At 39.5% G+C, this 15,369-nt stretch overlaps 1 protein-coding gene across 5 annotated transcripts in view; it reads right to left on the bottom strand.

Moving 5' to 3' along the window:
- The window catches only part of LOC127970087 (bifunctional heparan sulfate N-deacetylase/N-sulfotransferase 2), a 130,199-nt gene that overhangs the window by 20,190 nt on the left and 94,640 nt on the right, over nucleotides 1-15,369 (bottom strand). For all 5 annotated transcript variants that reach the window (XR_008156517.1, XM_052572343.1, XM_052572342.1 and 2 more), the window contains one exon: nucleotides 12,744-12,839. The gene's annotated coding sequence lies outside the window, so the exon portion shown is untranslated. The remainder of the gene's footprint in view (nucleotides 1-12,743; nucleotides 12,840-15,369) is intronic.

Below are 15,369 nucleotides of genomic sequence, written 5' to 3'. Positions count from 1 at the left end.
CAGACTCTCGAGTATATTCAGTACCGGCAACTGCGTTCAGTCGCTTCCGTGTAAGTCAAAACGCAGGGCTCCAGACAGTAGCCGAATATATACTAGTGTCTGTGAATATTAAACTGCAAAATACTATTTAAATATTACTCCCGCAAAATCTACATCTCTGTGGGTGACTGGCACAGATGCGCGAGAGCTCGCTGTTTTGTAGTCTCTGCTGTGTGTCATGAGGACACGAACGCATAAACCGTCACTTCATGAGAATTTACCGTTTCATTTGAGAATACTGTCATATCATAAACACAGACACTCAAAGATCTTCATGGCAGCCCATTAAAATAAATGTTTGGTTTACATGAGTAAATTGACAATATATAAAGCTACTGTTGTAGCCTACAGTAATAATAATACATCTCTATAATAATAATAATTATGCCTAGATGGTTGCTTGTTTTTTACTTGTTTTTTACTTGTTAGAGATTATCTGATTAATAGATCTTTTTTTATATTCCTAGACTTATTTGTTGCAGTTTTTTTATACAGTTATATTGTAAAACTTAAATACCTTTTTTAGTTTGCGGTGTTAGATTTTTGGCTGCATTTGAAGTTCTTTTTTGCATAAGAAAATAAATAATACTGTCAAATTCATGTTAGATAATAAAAATACTGTAATAAATACAGTAGTTCACCATGTATTTGTTCATGTTTTATTGAGGGATCTGTCTGAAGCACACCATAAAAAAATTCTAGCAATTTACACAGGGCTAGTAGTATATACAGCTGTATATACAGATATACACCCAGGTATCGGATCAGTACTCGGTATCGGCCGATACCCTGAGCCCAGGTATCGGAATCGGTATCGGGAAGAGAAAAAGGGTATCGGAACATCTCTAAAAGCAACATCTTTTTACCATAATGTTGGGAATTTACCAAAACAGATGGTTATTTATCAGTTGTAAGGTCAGTTAAAGAAATGGCCTAAAAACCTTCAAACTTGAAGACTCTTAAAGATTCTTGAATTTTTTTCCATCACTCAAGGTAACATTGAAAGCTTGTCCTGACAAACCTTGCATTTCTAGTAAAAAATACATATTTTAAAAATCCCTTCTGAATTTCAACTGTCTTTACTTTTACCTACTTGCATTCAAAAAGCAACTCTGCATACTCCATTCAAAATGAAGAACTGAATTGGAATTTGAAAGGGCCATATTAATTCAAGTCTGAATGCCGCACTAGCCTCGTGACAGCTGAGGAAACAACTCCCTATGAGAGGCCACACACATATGACATTCAGGACTCAAAGTATGAGCAGAATAATCCCACTCATCAACACTTACTGATGCTCTTTGTTAAATTAACATCAAACAACTTTGAGAGCCCAGATCTTGTTAGGAATGACAACAAGCATTGCAACGGTGTAATGGCTGGAGGGAAGCAGATAAAACGTTTCATTACCAAGAGAGAAAAAGAGTAAAAAAAATCTAATAAAAAAAGGACTTCTATTAGCAGATTCCCATGCTAAAAAATATTGAGGGCTAATCTCTCATTAACGCAGAATAAATATTTAACGATTAAAAATGGCAGCTCATTAGAAGGTCTATTCGTCATGAGAGCGTGCTGCAGTAGGCAGTCAGTCAGACACACCTCTCTCTCATTCTCTCGCAGGTGGCAGCCACGATGTGCCCACTGGCATCAGCAAGGCCATGTCAAAATATTTACATTGTCGGTGAGAATGTCATGCCTATCATCTCTGCTAATCCAAGCTCTGGAGCGTCGCCATGATGCAGAAGTGCGTGTGATCGATGTCAGAGTGTGTGAGTGAGTGAAAGAGAATGCACAGGTTTAGTTGCCACATGCTAACTGCGTTGTGACTGGGCTGGTAATGGCAAGGATATTTCTGTTGGCCAAGATTTTGGTTTGGAGATATTCAGAGGGGTGGGGCCTGGTCCAGCTGAGAAAGCAGGAAAGCTGCAGCGACTAGGATCAAGCTCAGGAGAGGCTGTGGGGACGCCGGAGCTCCTTTTACCTCAAGATCATGTTGTTCCCACCCCGCAGCACCACACATGGCTGTTTAGAGAGAGAGAAAAAAAAACCCTTCCAGCTCCAGCATGCTGCAGAGGCGAGCAAAGCCGGCCACCCACCGTGTGTGTGTGTGTGGGATGGGGGACACGTGCCAGCTCTGAAGGCGGAATAGAGGAATCTGACCACCTGTCTGGCTTATCCCGTCCGCTGGATGACCCCCAGCTCTTCCTAATCTCAAAAGACTCAAGAGAAGTTCCTGTATGGTGTGATCGCCATTTAATGTCTGGTGGCTGTACAGATGGGTACTAGTAGGCATTCCTAATTGGATGCGAAAACCAATGGTGTCAAGATGGCAAAATCTAAAACTCCTATTGAAATCTAATGTCTCAGGATCTCCTGGTCACTGCAAATTCCTATTAGTTTGAAAGCGCTTAAAAGACTGATTCTGTCATGGACAAAATGCCATTCAAAAACCAAAGACATGAATAAAATGAGCATAAAATGAGAAATGATTGTGGAGTAAAAAATATTTTTTAATTTAAAAGAACAGCACAACTATACTGATGAAGACAGGAACAATATTGCTGGAATCACTTTCAGAATGTTTTCTTTTTTGTTCAGCTGATGAACTATAAAAACATTGACAGCCAATCAGAATCTAATCTGCTTTAAATAGCTCAAGCATTTATAGCTACAGATGGCATAACAGCAGCACACATTATAGCTCTTTATAGCTATCATTCTTGGTGTAAAGGGGATTTAACTAAGAAAATACGATAGAGACTGGGAGAGAGTGATTGGCCGAGCTGTGCAGCATCATTAGGAAGTGAAGAATGAGCGTAGGAGGACAGAGAGAGCGAGTTTAGAACTGTTTACAGAATTTAACTATGTCTTGACTGTCTCTCATATGGGAACACAGAGCTCAGAGAGCTGGCCAAAGCTTGGGTCTTCATCAAAACAGTAGAGTGGCAAGGTCAAGGTTGAACATGTCACAGGCACAGATTGAATAGTCTATTTCAACTATATCTGCCAGACTAACAGCTACAGAGCTCAATATAGCTCAATACATTTATTAAGATGTTTTAAAAGGTTGCAGCCTGATAGTGTGTCAATTATTAATACATGCATCAAGGTATTTCTAATTGAATTTTTTAAATGAGCATCTTGTGCTTCAATGGAAGCAAGAACACCTGGCCTTGTCACTTCATCAATGTCACAAATTGGCCAGATCTGCAATGTCAGAAATTCTTCAAACTCCTAATTGGATGCCTTGAATTTCCTTTGCGATTAATAGAGCTTCAAACGTCAATCAATCAATCATAATTGTACTAATATTTACTTGTATAAACTGGGTATTGAGTGCATATACTATGAGAAAACCTACTAAATAATTATGGAAAGTTTAAGTGTGTGGTATTTCTGCCATGCATGATTCGTTCAGCGTTTACATGTATTTAGACAGCACAGGTATTTGGAGTACAGCGTGTTATACATGAGGGAAAGGAACCCAGTCCTGAGTTTTGACCTGTGAGCACAGGCCTGGTGGCAGATCTAGGACAGAGAGACTGCAGATGTAGACTATGACCTCTCCTGCTCTTACACAGAACCTACACACATCTTCTCTCCTATCAGCCACTCCTGGCCAGCTGGAGGTCAATGTGGGACACAGAAAGACATTTACTACAGGGGTCCAAAATTCCATTTTCAGGCTGTCATACTTCAGAGAACTCTGGTATTGTGAAGATGGTTTTCTGGACCAAGTCAAGCAGAGCAGTTTTATACATGCATGTGTTATATACTTCTTATATACAGAGATCCTTCCCAAACACTCCTTCAATAAACTAAATGCTCTATCATTCAGACAGTTTGGCCTTATTAGCTTTCTAATACGAGTAATGTGTACTGCAATAACACTATGCAGTATTCTTGCAGAGTAGATTTGGGTGAAAAAAAGGGTAATGAGTTTAAGCAGCAAGAAAATTTGCCACAATCTATTGAACAAACTAGCTAATGCACCTCACCTTGTTGCTCAAAGAAATGCATCCTGGCAGTAACATAATTGCTGTTGTTGGCATGTACCATTAACTCTCAGATTGTTCTTTAACTTAACGTCTGGTCTGTTATGCAAAGGGAACTTGTTTACTTCCCATTTCCAAAATGTACTTGCCAAAAATAAAAGCGAAAGGCATGCTGTTGTCTTTCCCAGAAACTCTTCTGTCTAGTTTGAAGTGAAACAGTGGCATCAACACACTCAAAAGAAGCTCTTCTCTTCCCACTTCCAGTCAGAAACTTCTAGAAGTTCTTGAATAACCTTCAAATGTGAGTGAAGTGGCTTTTAACCAAGCACATCTCAGAGCAGAGGAGACCAGTCATCTTGAAAAGCCCTAAGAGTAAGATGCTATTTCCTCCTATCTTTATGCTTTCTGATGTCTGGCGGTGTGCAGACGAAGCAGCAGGGGGTGGAGGGCTGATGGCACTATGTCCCTTAGCAATGGCCGTCCTCCTGGAGCGGGAGCAGGCAGGGTCGCCAAAGAGTTCACAGGAAGCTCTGATCAAAGACAGCCCCTGAAGAAGCTCTGCTGAAGGGAGCAGCACACTTACCTACAATCATCATGGGGGCACTGGCAGGAGGTCTTACTGGTAGCTGACACAAAGTAAATGCCTTCCTACTTCGGTTACAAAATCATTGCACAAGCACAGTCATATAAAGAAGAGAGCTGGGATTGATGATTATATGGACTCCATTAAGTGTAAATGACACTAATGGTCAGAAAAGTTGAGCCAATATTAAAACTCTAGTTGAAAATTGTATTTTCAATTTTAGAAGTATTATTTATTTTGATAACTGATAAACAACCAATTCTAAAATGCTTTTTCTCATTATTAAAAAAAAAACAACAACAAAAAACTAACTTTATCAGCCATTTCAAATGCTACAAATGTAGGAATTACAACATTATAATGTACTAAATGTTTTCTAAATAAATTTATTTAAAGGTTAACTTAGGTTAAAGTAACTAAGTTAAGGTAACATTAGATGTTGGCAAACATAATCTAATGCACACATTAACATCCAATAAGGACCAATACTAGAAAAAAACAACGTCATGCATCCCTACAATAACTGGTCCTGAGCATGCATGAGGTAGATTTTTACTGACTCCAATATTAAGTGCACAAATGTGTCAAAAAGGTGCCTCATCTTTTGTTAAGTGATTGGTTAAAGCTAGTTTTCCAAGTATCTTGAGATTCATCAATTTGATGGTTGAGGTTTATAATAAAAAAATATTCAAGCTACTGAAAATAAAACAGTGATACAACGGCTCAACTGATGCATATGTACATAATAAATCCACTCCTTTAACTTGCTATAGCCTTGAGTAAAGCATGTTGTCATACAAGACGTACTAATTAAATTCTCTTTTAAAATGAGATGAAGTTGTTTTCTTGGTTATACAATGCAGTCACTCTCTTTTATAATGCATGCAATAATCCATTCACATAACGTATGCATATGAAAACCAAATTTAGCACTCCAGACAGGCCCGGCAACTGCTGCTGTGTAAAGACAGAAAGCAGAGACTGTGAAGATGTGTGTGTCTCAGAGTATGTGTGTGTGTGTTAGGTATACAGAGGGAGAAGAGAAGGCTAAAAATCGATATATTCGGAGCAAGATGTCACAGTGGCCAATCACGGCCTGCTGCTGTCACAAGTGTCATTGTGACATGGGTATTTAGAGCTTTCTAATTGGTCACAGTGTGCAAAGACATTGAGAGAGGCAAAAATGACAACTGACAATAGATCCACACTTGCTGTCAAGTTACACATCCACAAACCGCCCACATCCTCTACCCAAGGTGCTTCAGTTATTCAGTGCAACAAAAAAATGTGGTTTGAAACTCACAGCTCCCTTTGGCTTCAACACAAAGCCGTGCTATCACCGCTGGCCAATCAGCGACAAACGCTGGCTCCATGAACTTTTCATTTGTGTGAGTAGGCGTGAGAAAAAGCAAAGGGGGGTGTATGTGTGTATCTGAGTGACCTTACTTACTTTCTCTACTCTGCATTGTCATTCTGTTTTCCTGGCCCAGGGTTTAGGACCCTCCCACATCCACAATAAAAACCGGAATGCCTCTTTGCTCCAATTAAAATTTCTTTGGCACAACCTCTCTGCAGTTATCTTTTCACTTTGTATCTGTCTGAGGAAGAAGCTTGCCAGTATCCTCCATTCATGCCATGATCAATCCCACCGTGCAACACAAAAGTCCTATAGGACCCCACAAGCACAGACTTGCCTTTAAACTCAGTCTCTTTCTCTCCACCGCACAAATACAGGCAGACACCATTGTACAATCGAGGGGATGTGCATGCAAGGCCACTCTGAATAATGAATCTTTCCTTACAGGGAGGTCTGAATTAGACAAATCAAAATCTTTATTGAACCTTTAGAGCATCATCTTGCCGACCGAGCCCTCGATATGAAGTAATGGCTCTCCTTCGCGCTGGGTGTCAACGTCTAGGTGAGGAGGGTGTCTCTGGAGGTACGCCGAGTTGGTAAGGTGCTCACTTAATTGGCACAGAGCAGGATGGAGGACAGGAGAGGAGACGGGGGGGCGGGGGCAAGGTTCAGGGGCCACGGTTCTCTTCCTGGCTGAGCTGATGGTACTACTGGGACCACACACACACACACACACACACACACACACAGAGGAGTAGGCTTTTGTTGAGCACGGTCACTGTGCTGCTTCACAGAGCCGGACACCGAAGCATTTATACTGTCTCTCTCTCTCTCTTAAACACTCAGAATACAGAGGTCGCAGAATTATAACAATCATTCAAGTACACTAACATGCCCACTCGCAAGAGGATGTCTGCATTCACACATATCTGTACACCCACACACAGACAACACCATCAGCAAGATCACTACATAAACACACAGAGCATGTTGATGATAAGGAATTTCTATGAGCATCTCTACAGTAGGGATATGCAGATGGAGCTCAGAAGTATTTCTGCAGAAACTGGTCATCAACTTTAATCTGATCTTCAATTAAACAATTAAAAAAACAGTCTGTATAAACTGATTTAATAAAGCATACTGTGTACACTAGAGCCCGACCGATATATCGGCCGGCCGATATTATCGGCCGATATGAGCTAATTGCATTTAAATCGGCATCGGCGTTTATAACGGCCGATGAAACATGAGAAACAAGCTGTGTCCAAATTCAGGGTCTGCATCCTCCTTAGGATCCTTCCTACCCGGTTGAAGGAGGATGGGTCCTCCGACGACCGCAAAAACCGGAAGTCGGTGTTTGTGAATTTGGACAGCCTACCCTTCTTTCAGTTCCCTCCCTTAACCGTTGCTCATATCCTGTCGCCTAGCAACCGTGACAGCGCCAAGCAAGACGCCGGTGAAGAGCTCATCGTTTTCTCCCCGGAGCTTTATAAACACTTCTGTCTGCTCTTTCGTCCTTAGAAGCGTTAAAAACAGCTTCAGTCACTAACAAATAAGCTGTGTGTAAGGGGATATTCACACAGGCAGTAAGGAAGAAGCTAGTTTACAAAAGTAAACGTTTTTTTTTTTTTTTACATATACACGTACACATGTAAAAAAAATGCTTAACGCTAAAACAAAATGCCTAACTAGAAAACCAATGAAAATATATCTTTTTGAAAAGCCAGTTTTTAAAAAACATCGAAAATAATACTCCTCCCCCACTCCGCTACCGCTCGCTTCGTCCTGCCGAAAAGAATTATGGGATAGGTAGGACGCGAAAGGATCCATCACACCCATCCTTCGAATTCGGGGAAAAGGAGGACGCATTTGTGGGCCGCATTTGAAGGATCCTACGAATTTGGACAGCCTTCGTCGCGGCGCTGTGACGTAACATCCTTCAAATGCGTCCTCCGAAGGATGTAGACCCTGAATTTGGACACAGCAACAGTCTCATATTCTTCACTCATGTTATGAGTGTTGCATAGTTTGCCCACCAGAGGGCGGTCTGCAGCTCCAGAGTTGCAACAGCGCCAGAAATCCACAAAGAAGAAAGCGATCAGCCAAGCCACCCAGGTGAGTCTGTCCTTCGTCATGTGAAATTATTGTAGATTTAGTTCATACACTGTATATAAAAACGGTGTGGTAGTTTTAGTTAACGGTCCTATCATTATCACTTCTAAATATTCTGTAACATCACTTACAGCCGTTAATGCATTGCTATATTAGATTAGCCACAAAGCTAATACCATGTTTATCAGTGGAAGAGCGCCAACGTTAATAAGAGGTTGAACTATAAAGTTAGCGTTTAGTGCTTATTCTATTGCGGTGTGTTTCCCACATAATGACCGCGTAATGGGCCTTTCACACAGGACGCGGTATGCACAGCGCTTGGCCGCTGGGTTTAGCGTTGCCCTTCAGATACAACGCGATTTGCCCTGCTCTGCGCTATGGCGTAGGCGGAGTTTTAAAAACTTTTAGCGGGAGCTCTTTCATAGTCTGTTGTTCCTCTTTTCGGTCAGCAGCAAACATGTATCTGTCCCGTTGTAAGAAGCGAGCGATAGCGCTAGTCCTGCTGATGAGAATTAAGAGAGAAGCAAGGAAGAAGAGGCTACCCTCAGGCCCAGGGAACAATTTGGTGAATTCAGGCTGGTTACGTTACTCTAACGCTAATATAGCTTCCTTTTTAGCAGGCCCCTTAAATGCTTGCTATTAACTTGTTTGAAGGTGGTTCTTCTCAAAATTGACAGCGGTGTGTTCATGGCACTAACGTTAACCATTTTGATTCAGACTGCACAAAGAGAAGAGGAGAAGATATACGGGTCCGTTGTGAATGTGTCTGTGAGAGCAAATATAGTGTAGTTACAGTAACTACAGTAGGTGCGTCAGAAATGATTAAATCAGAGGGGACATGTAAATAAATGTGAGCTGAACAAGCGCTTTTTTCTTTTCTTTTTTTTTCTTACATATTGTTTCAAAGCAGCTTTACAGACATAACAGGAAAATGTTGAAATAATATTGTTAAATATAAGGAGGTTAATACCTATTGCTTGACAAATAAAAAAATATATATATATTTCTCATTTTTGCCTATGTAGGAGATCCCTGTTTATTATTATTATAATTCTAATGATGACATGAGTAATGATACATGGTGATATTATTAATACACATGCTTATTCTTTCTATGTCTCTCTTTCTGCCCTACAGATGGCTGAAAAAGGTGAATGATGTAGCAGCAAAAGTGTGGGACTACTTCTGCAAATACTTTAGTATTATAATTTATTTACAGTACACACACAGACTGTTAAAATCAGCTTCAACTGGAAGAAAGTAAAAGTGTTAAATGTTTAAAATCAGACTGTTTTTTGATCGTTAAAAAATATATACTTTTGATGTGCAATTGTTTAGTGATTGAGACCGTAATCTAAGGCTTTTTTTACATAAATCCCTTCTGGAAAATGGTTTATACAGCCCACATACATAGAACAGGCAGATATTTTGCCATTGAATGTTATGTAAGTGCAGCTTATAGCAAATGGGTCTAATATCCAGTTTATTTTCAAAATGAAAATATCGGCTTATAAATCGGCTCTTTTCAAGTTAATATCGGCATCGGCATCGGCCCCCAAAAATCCATATCGGTCGGGCTCTAGTGTACACATTCACAGGGCTGGGTGGAAAAATACACTACAGTATGTGTATATCTAGGCTTATGACGGTTCCGAAAGCTAATTGAAGTCAGTCTACCTGGAGTCCAAACAATGATATGAGCTTGTATGTCGTCACATCATTTTTCCTGCAACTGTATTTTTAAATGGTGAAGAAAAAAAAAGGGCAAGTTCAATCAAAAAAGAAATGGTCAACTATTACTCATCCTCACACCCGTAAGATATTTGTTCATCTTTGAAACACGAATAAAGATTTTAATGAAATCGGAGAGGTTTTTGTTCCTCTATTGAAAACTCATTCAAACAAAATGCAAAGTGAAAGAAGTTCATAAAAAAAGATTGTGAAAGAAATTCATATGAACAATTTTTCAGGCTTTTATATGGACTTAAATTAGAGGTACAGAAATCTATAAATCAAATTAAATGAAGTAATACATTTTCTTTTTTGAGCAATGTGGGTCTATTTAAACATTGTTTAAATAGACAATGTTCTAGACAACATAGGCTACTTGTCAGTTTTATTGATGCAGTTTGAGTACTAAAGGGATAGTTCACCCAAAAATGGAAATTCTGTCATTACTCACCCACGTCGTTCCAAATCTGTAAGACCTTTGTTCTTCTTCAGAACACAAATTAAGAGAGCTTTGTGACCCTACAAAAACAGCAAGGGTCGTTCCATGTTCAAGGCCCAGAAAGGGCGTAAGGACATTATTAAAATAGTCCATATGACATCAGTGGTTCAAACTTAATTGATCTTCAGTGTCTTCGACACAAGTTCACAAGAGTGCATCGAAGACTGACAAGGAAGAGAAGGAACTGTTGAATAAAGTCATTATTTTGGTTTCTTTGTGTACAAAAAAAGTATTCTTGCAGCTTCATAAAATTAAAGTTGAATCACTAATGTCACGGTGACTATTTTAACAATGTCAATTTTGGAATTTGAACGTGGTAGTTGCGTTGCTGTCTATGCAGGGTCAGAAATCTCTTGGATTTCCTAACAATGATCTTAATTTGTGTTCTGAAGGTGAAGGAAGGTCTTATGAATTTGGAACAACATGAGGGTGAGTAATTAATGACAGAAGTGTCACTGCATAGAGTTACTCACCAACAGTTAACCATAATGAAAGACGGTAAGCAACAATACCCATTCTGATTCATTAATGAAATGTGCCTAATTATTTTTAGATTCAAAATACGATCAAATCAATAAAAAAAAAACATTATTTTTGTAACTTATTAACTGTAAAAAGGCATCTGGGGACATTAAGTCAATATCAGATCACATAATTTAAATGAAGACTGTATTTAGTTAGACATACATCTATTTTTACCCAGCTGTACATCACAATGAAACAAAACTCCTCTCATTCCGAGACTCATTTTCTACAGTCTAAGCTTAAATCAAATCAGCGCCAGGGAAGGGGGGAAAAAATGACAGCTCTCCAATAGACTAAGAGAGTCATCGATCACGACGGCCCATGTCATTACCGTGACAGAGCTGCGCTCAGCAATTCAGCTCATATTCTGTTTGAGCAGAGTTCAGAGAGGGACAAGGAGCACATTGAGCGCCCGTTGCACAATACACCTGATTCTATACAGCAATGCTCTCATCTCTCTCCGCCAGCTCTCCAATCAATGCCATTCAGCTTCAATCAATTCTTTTATACCCCATGCAATGGATGGGTTATTGGCATTACTCACAGTATATACAAAGAGCTTGTAAGTATAAGACTCTCTGCAGCTCTCAGTGTCTTTTCATACAGTTACAAAGTCTTTTTTACTGTGCCAAGTCATTCTCATTATCTGAGATCCAGAGTTAATACCCACAAGCTGTCAGTGATACATTCAAAAAATGAAGCAGATTAAATAAGAACTAGGAACAGAGAGGCAGATGATGACAAAGGTCGACAAATACGCACACTGATGCAATCTCAGCTGAGCAAACAATATCAAGATAGTTTTAGACAGGTACCAGATAATCTCCCTGTACTCATGTCTATTATAAAACATAGACTCCAGCATCTACATAGGTGAATGTTAACAGGAACCCGGGTGCATATTCACACCAACAGCTATGTGCAAGAAGATGACAAAGATCTAGAGACCCATAACCTGCCCTGGAAGTGTGCATGTGTTTTCAGCAGCTTTCACTTGAGGGAGACGCATAAAAGCTCCTCATGGCTGTGAGGTCAATTACATTTATATTTGACCAGCTCAAGAAGTGCACTAAGACTCAATACACAATTCAAACACGTGCATATACATAAGTGCATTCAAAGTGAAATGTGACTTTCTGAGCCCTCCGAGTAAGCATGAAGCTCTGCAGGACTCACAGAAAACACTTGAGTGAGTTTTATTCACTGTACTGGAATTAAAACTGTGTTACCATGCCGACAAGCACTCAGATGTGAGAGGCGAAGATGGTTTTGATATGGGGGGCTAATGAGTAATGATGACAAATTTGATAAAAATGAGTGATTTACAAGGTTCACACTATTACTTCTGCATCCGATACGTAGTGCATAACAAGAGAACAATCAGCTTAAGTTCCAGGATTGAGATAATGGTGAAACAATGGCACAAAAGAAAAAAAGATTTATACTTGCACGGTCGATATTTTTACTGGCACAGTCACAAAACAAGAACAACATAAAAAGAAAAGAAAAATAGCTGGAAATTATCTTAGAATTTAATTTGTCATCTTAAAATACACCAACATTTTTACTAAAAATAGATTCCATATGGTGATTTATTTATCACTTTCAAAACATTGACTTAATTTTAAACATAACATTTAACAAATGATCATGCAATACCTATTTAATAGTAATTTTACCATCTGACAATTTATCAGCAGAATTTGCAACAATGCTCAATACATAACAGAAAACCAAGTTCTCATTATACAGTATCATGGGTATTGTTAATTAATGAAACAGTGAAATAATTCAATAATTAATTAATGAAACAATGAATGAATAAATGAATGCATTCAGAAATAAAATGAGGCCAATTACAAATTGCTGACTGACAAAAGCAACAAAAACAACACTTACTTCTTGTAGCTGCAGCTGGTCTTTATAAATCACGTCAGTGCATTAGCTGACTTGTCCTAGGTGGAAGTGTGTGAATCTCAGCATGTGTTCAGACACCTGTAATGAGGACAGAGAGGACATGCGGTGAGAGTTTGATAGATGACTCCTGTGCAGTTGCGTCACTTTTGCAGTCAATATTTGCACTCTCTCATTTGTGATGTGTCTCGATCTCGGACTGTCCACTCTTCTCTCCAAGATTATGATCTGAACATCACTGAAGGGCTTTGTGTGCGTTGATGTACATGTATTGACAAACCACGTAAATACAATTACAGTCCGTCACACTTACAGACATGAGACAGATCCAGGGAAATATCACCAATAAAAAGAGGTGACGGTAAAGTCTTTTAATGACTCTCTAATGGGTGATTTGATCTCAGATATTAAAGCTAGCTAAAGGCAAAGAGGATGAGACATGTGCATACCTATTTTAAATCAACTAGTCGGTGGACTGCCTGAATGGCTACTTGACAAGTCTGTACTAGACAAGTCATGCATAAAACAGACTGCCATGTCCACCAGACTCGGATGAATTTCTTTGGGATTTATGGATGCTAAGCACAGCACTTGTAGGCTGAATAACTCTAACCTTACATTTTACAAAACTATTCATTTTCTAAAACATCATGTTCTTCAATTTGTAGGGAATAAAGGCGGGTGTACACGGTGCAATTTTTGCTGTCGTACGAGTTCGCATGCGATTTTTTTCAATCGTGTGGAAATCGCGTATTCTCGTATGGTCGCGGCTCGTATCATTGCGATGAATTACGAGCCGAGTAGAGTGGCTTACGAGCACTTCCCAACCTCCCGATCATTTTTAAACATGTCTAAAAAGTTCGTGAGCTATCGGTTTGAATTCGTGCCATTTGTGCGGTTGAACGAGCCGATTTGTTGATTTATCTGAAGTTGACCAATCACGAACTAGGAAAACAGCCGAAGAAGAAAGATGAAGACTGCAGCACCACGGCGAATGTGGACTATTGACCGACCAGGAGGATAAACTCGCTGAAGTCTGTCAGGAACAGCGAGCGCAGTATGATGTTTCTAGCAACGTATTCCAATGCCTTTTTAGTTGCCTCTCGCTATCTCGCTAGATAGCTGGTAACTAGTCGACCATCCTGAACCATAAACACTCACAAAAACAGTAAGTGCTAAGTGACACACTTGTCTCCATCATACGCTGGACCCAAGAAGTAATACACACAGTACTTAAGATCAGGCTTCCAGAAACAGAGACCTCATGGGGATCTTCACAACAACCAGCATGCATCTGCTATCTGTGAGTGTTTTTGTGCTGGAGCTTTATTCTTTGGCTGGTAATGCACAACAGGAGGCCGAGAGAGAAAACAAGGACACGTGGAGAGAGCGAGAGAAGGGCGGGTAGTAAAGACAACAGAGGAAGAACACAGGAAGGAGCCTTTGTTCTTGCTGATGCAGATTGAGAGTTTAATGTTTAATGGATCTCAGAAAGACGCAGATGATCTCTCAGAGGACCAACAGAGGAAACCTTAACCAGGATGTCAACTAACAACAGGCCTGCACATGGGAGTAGAGAAGGGTCACAATGTTGCCTAATCGTCTACCAACTAGTGTATTTAGATTTTTCTTTGTGATATATTTAGTGTCAATGTTTTAATTAGCATTCTGACAGTGTGCTGTATTGTTGGAGTGCAAAACCTTCTCAGAAAGTGTTGCATTTTTTAATTCAACCTCTTTAAAGCACCATGACTTCAGCCATAAATGTCTTAAATCGTTGTGCTGCATTTCATGTTGTTTGAGAGTCCCAAGACAAAGCGCAGTAGAAGTTCAAAATAGTCCGATTTTTAAATGCAACTCAAGACCCATGTGTCCTGGGCCCCTGAATTTAGCTGTTGTTCGCAAATGCCCCCACCAAGAAATGAGTCAGAGATCAGGCAAACCTAAACCCAGAGCAGATTAGTCAACAAGGCATTCAGATAACCCAATGACTAGTTGATTTGAATTAAATGTATAGCTCTGCACATTCCTAACATGAACTATCAACAACCTGAGGTTAAAGAGGGACATCATTGATCAAACCGAAAAAATACATCATCATTTAAGGCAAACAATTAAACAAATAACAACATGTATAGTTAAACCGCACTCATCTCATCTGTCCTCCACACAGAAACACAAAGCAACCTCTGCACAGTGTCAAAGTCCCAGTGAGAACCATGTTCCACCCTCCACTGACTAATTCAATATTGATAAAGAAACTAAACAAAGCATGGCTATCAGCGCTGGAGGATTCCCAGTAGAAACAGTGAGCAATCTCCCAGCTCAACCCTGAATACATGTCCCCATTTATTTATTTAATTTCAACATTGTATACTGATTATTATTCTAATGCACCACTCAGCATGAATGGAAATTACATAAAAGTATACCTCCCCCTGTTTGTGTAAAGAAAGCTGATAAATTTAGCAACATTTATTTTGATAATAGGAATTTGGGGGGAAGTTTTAATATTTAATTGCCAAAAATATCATTACATTACGAGAAAAAAAAAAAAAAAGATAATATAATTTGTTTTAAGGGTGACATATGATTTGGACATGTTCTTGGC

Source organism: Carassius gibelio, chromosome B13 (assembly GCF_023724105.1).
Source record: "Carassius gibelio isolate Cgi1373 ecotype wild population from Czech Republic chromosome B13, carGib1.2-hapl.c, whole genome shotgun sequence".
Lineage (NCBI taxonomy): Eukaryota > Metazoa > Chordata > Actinopteri > Cypriniformes > Cyprinidae > Carassius > Carassius gibelio.
The sequence above is the reverse complement of the archived record's forward strand: the minus strand, read 5'-3'. Positions and strand labels throughout refer to the sequence as shown.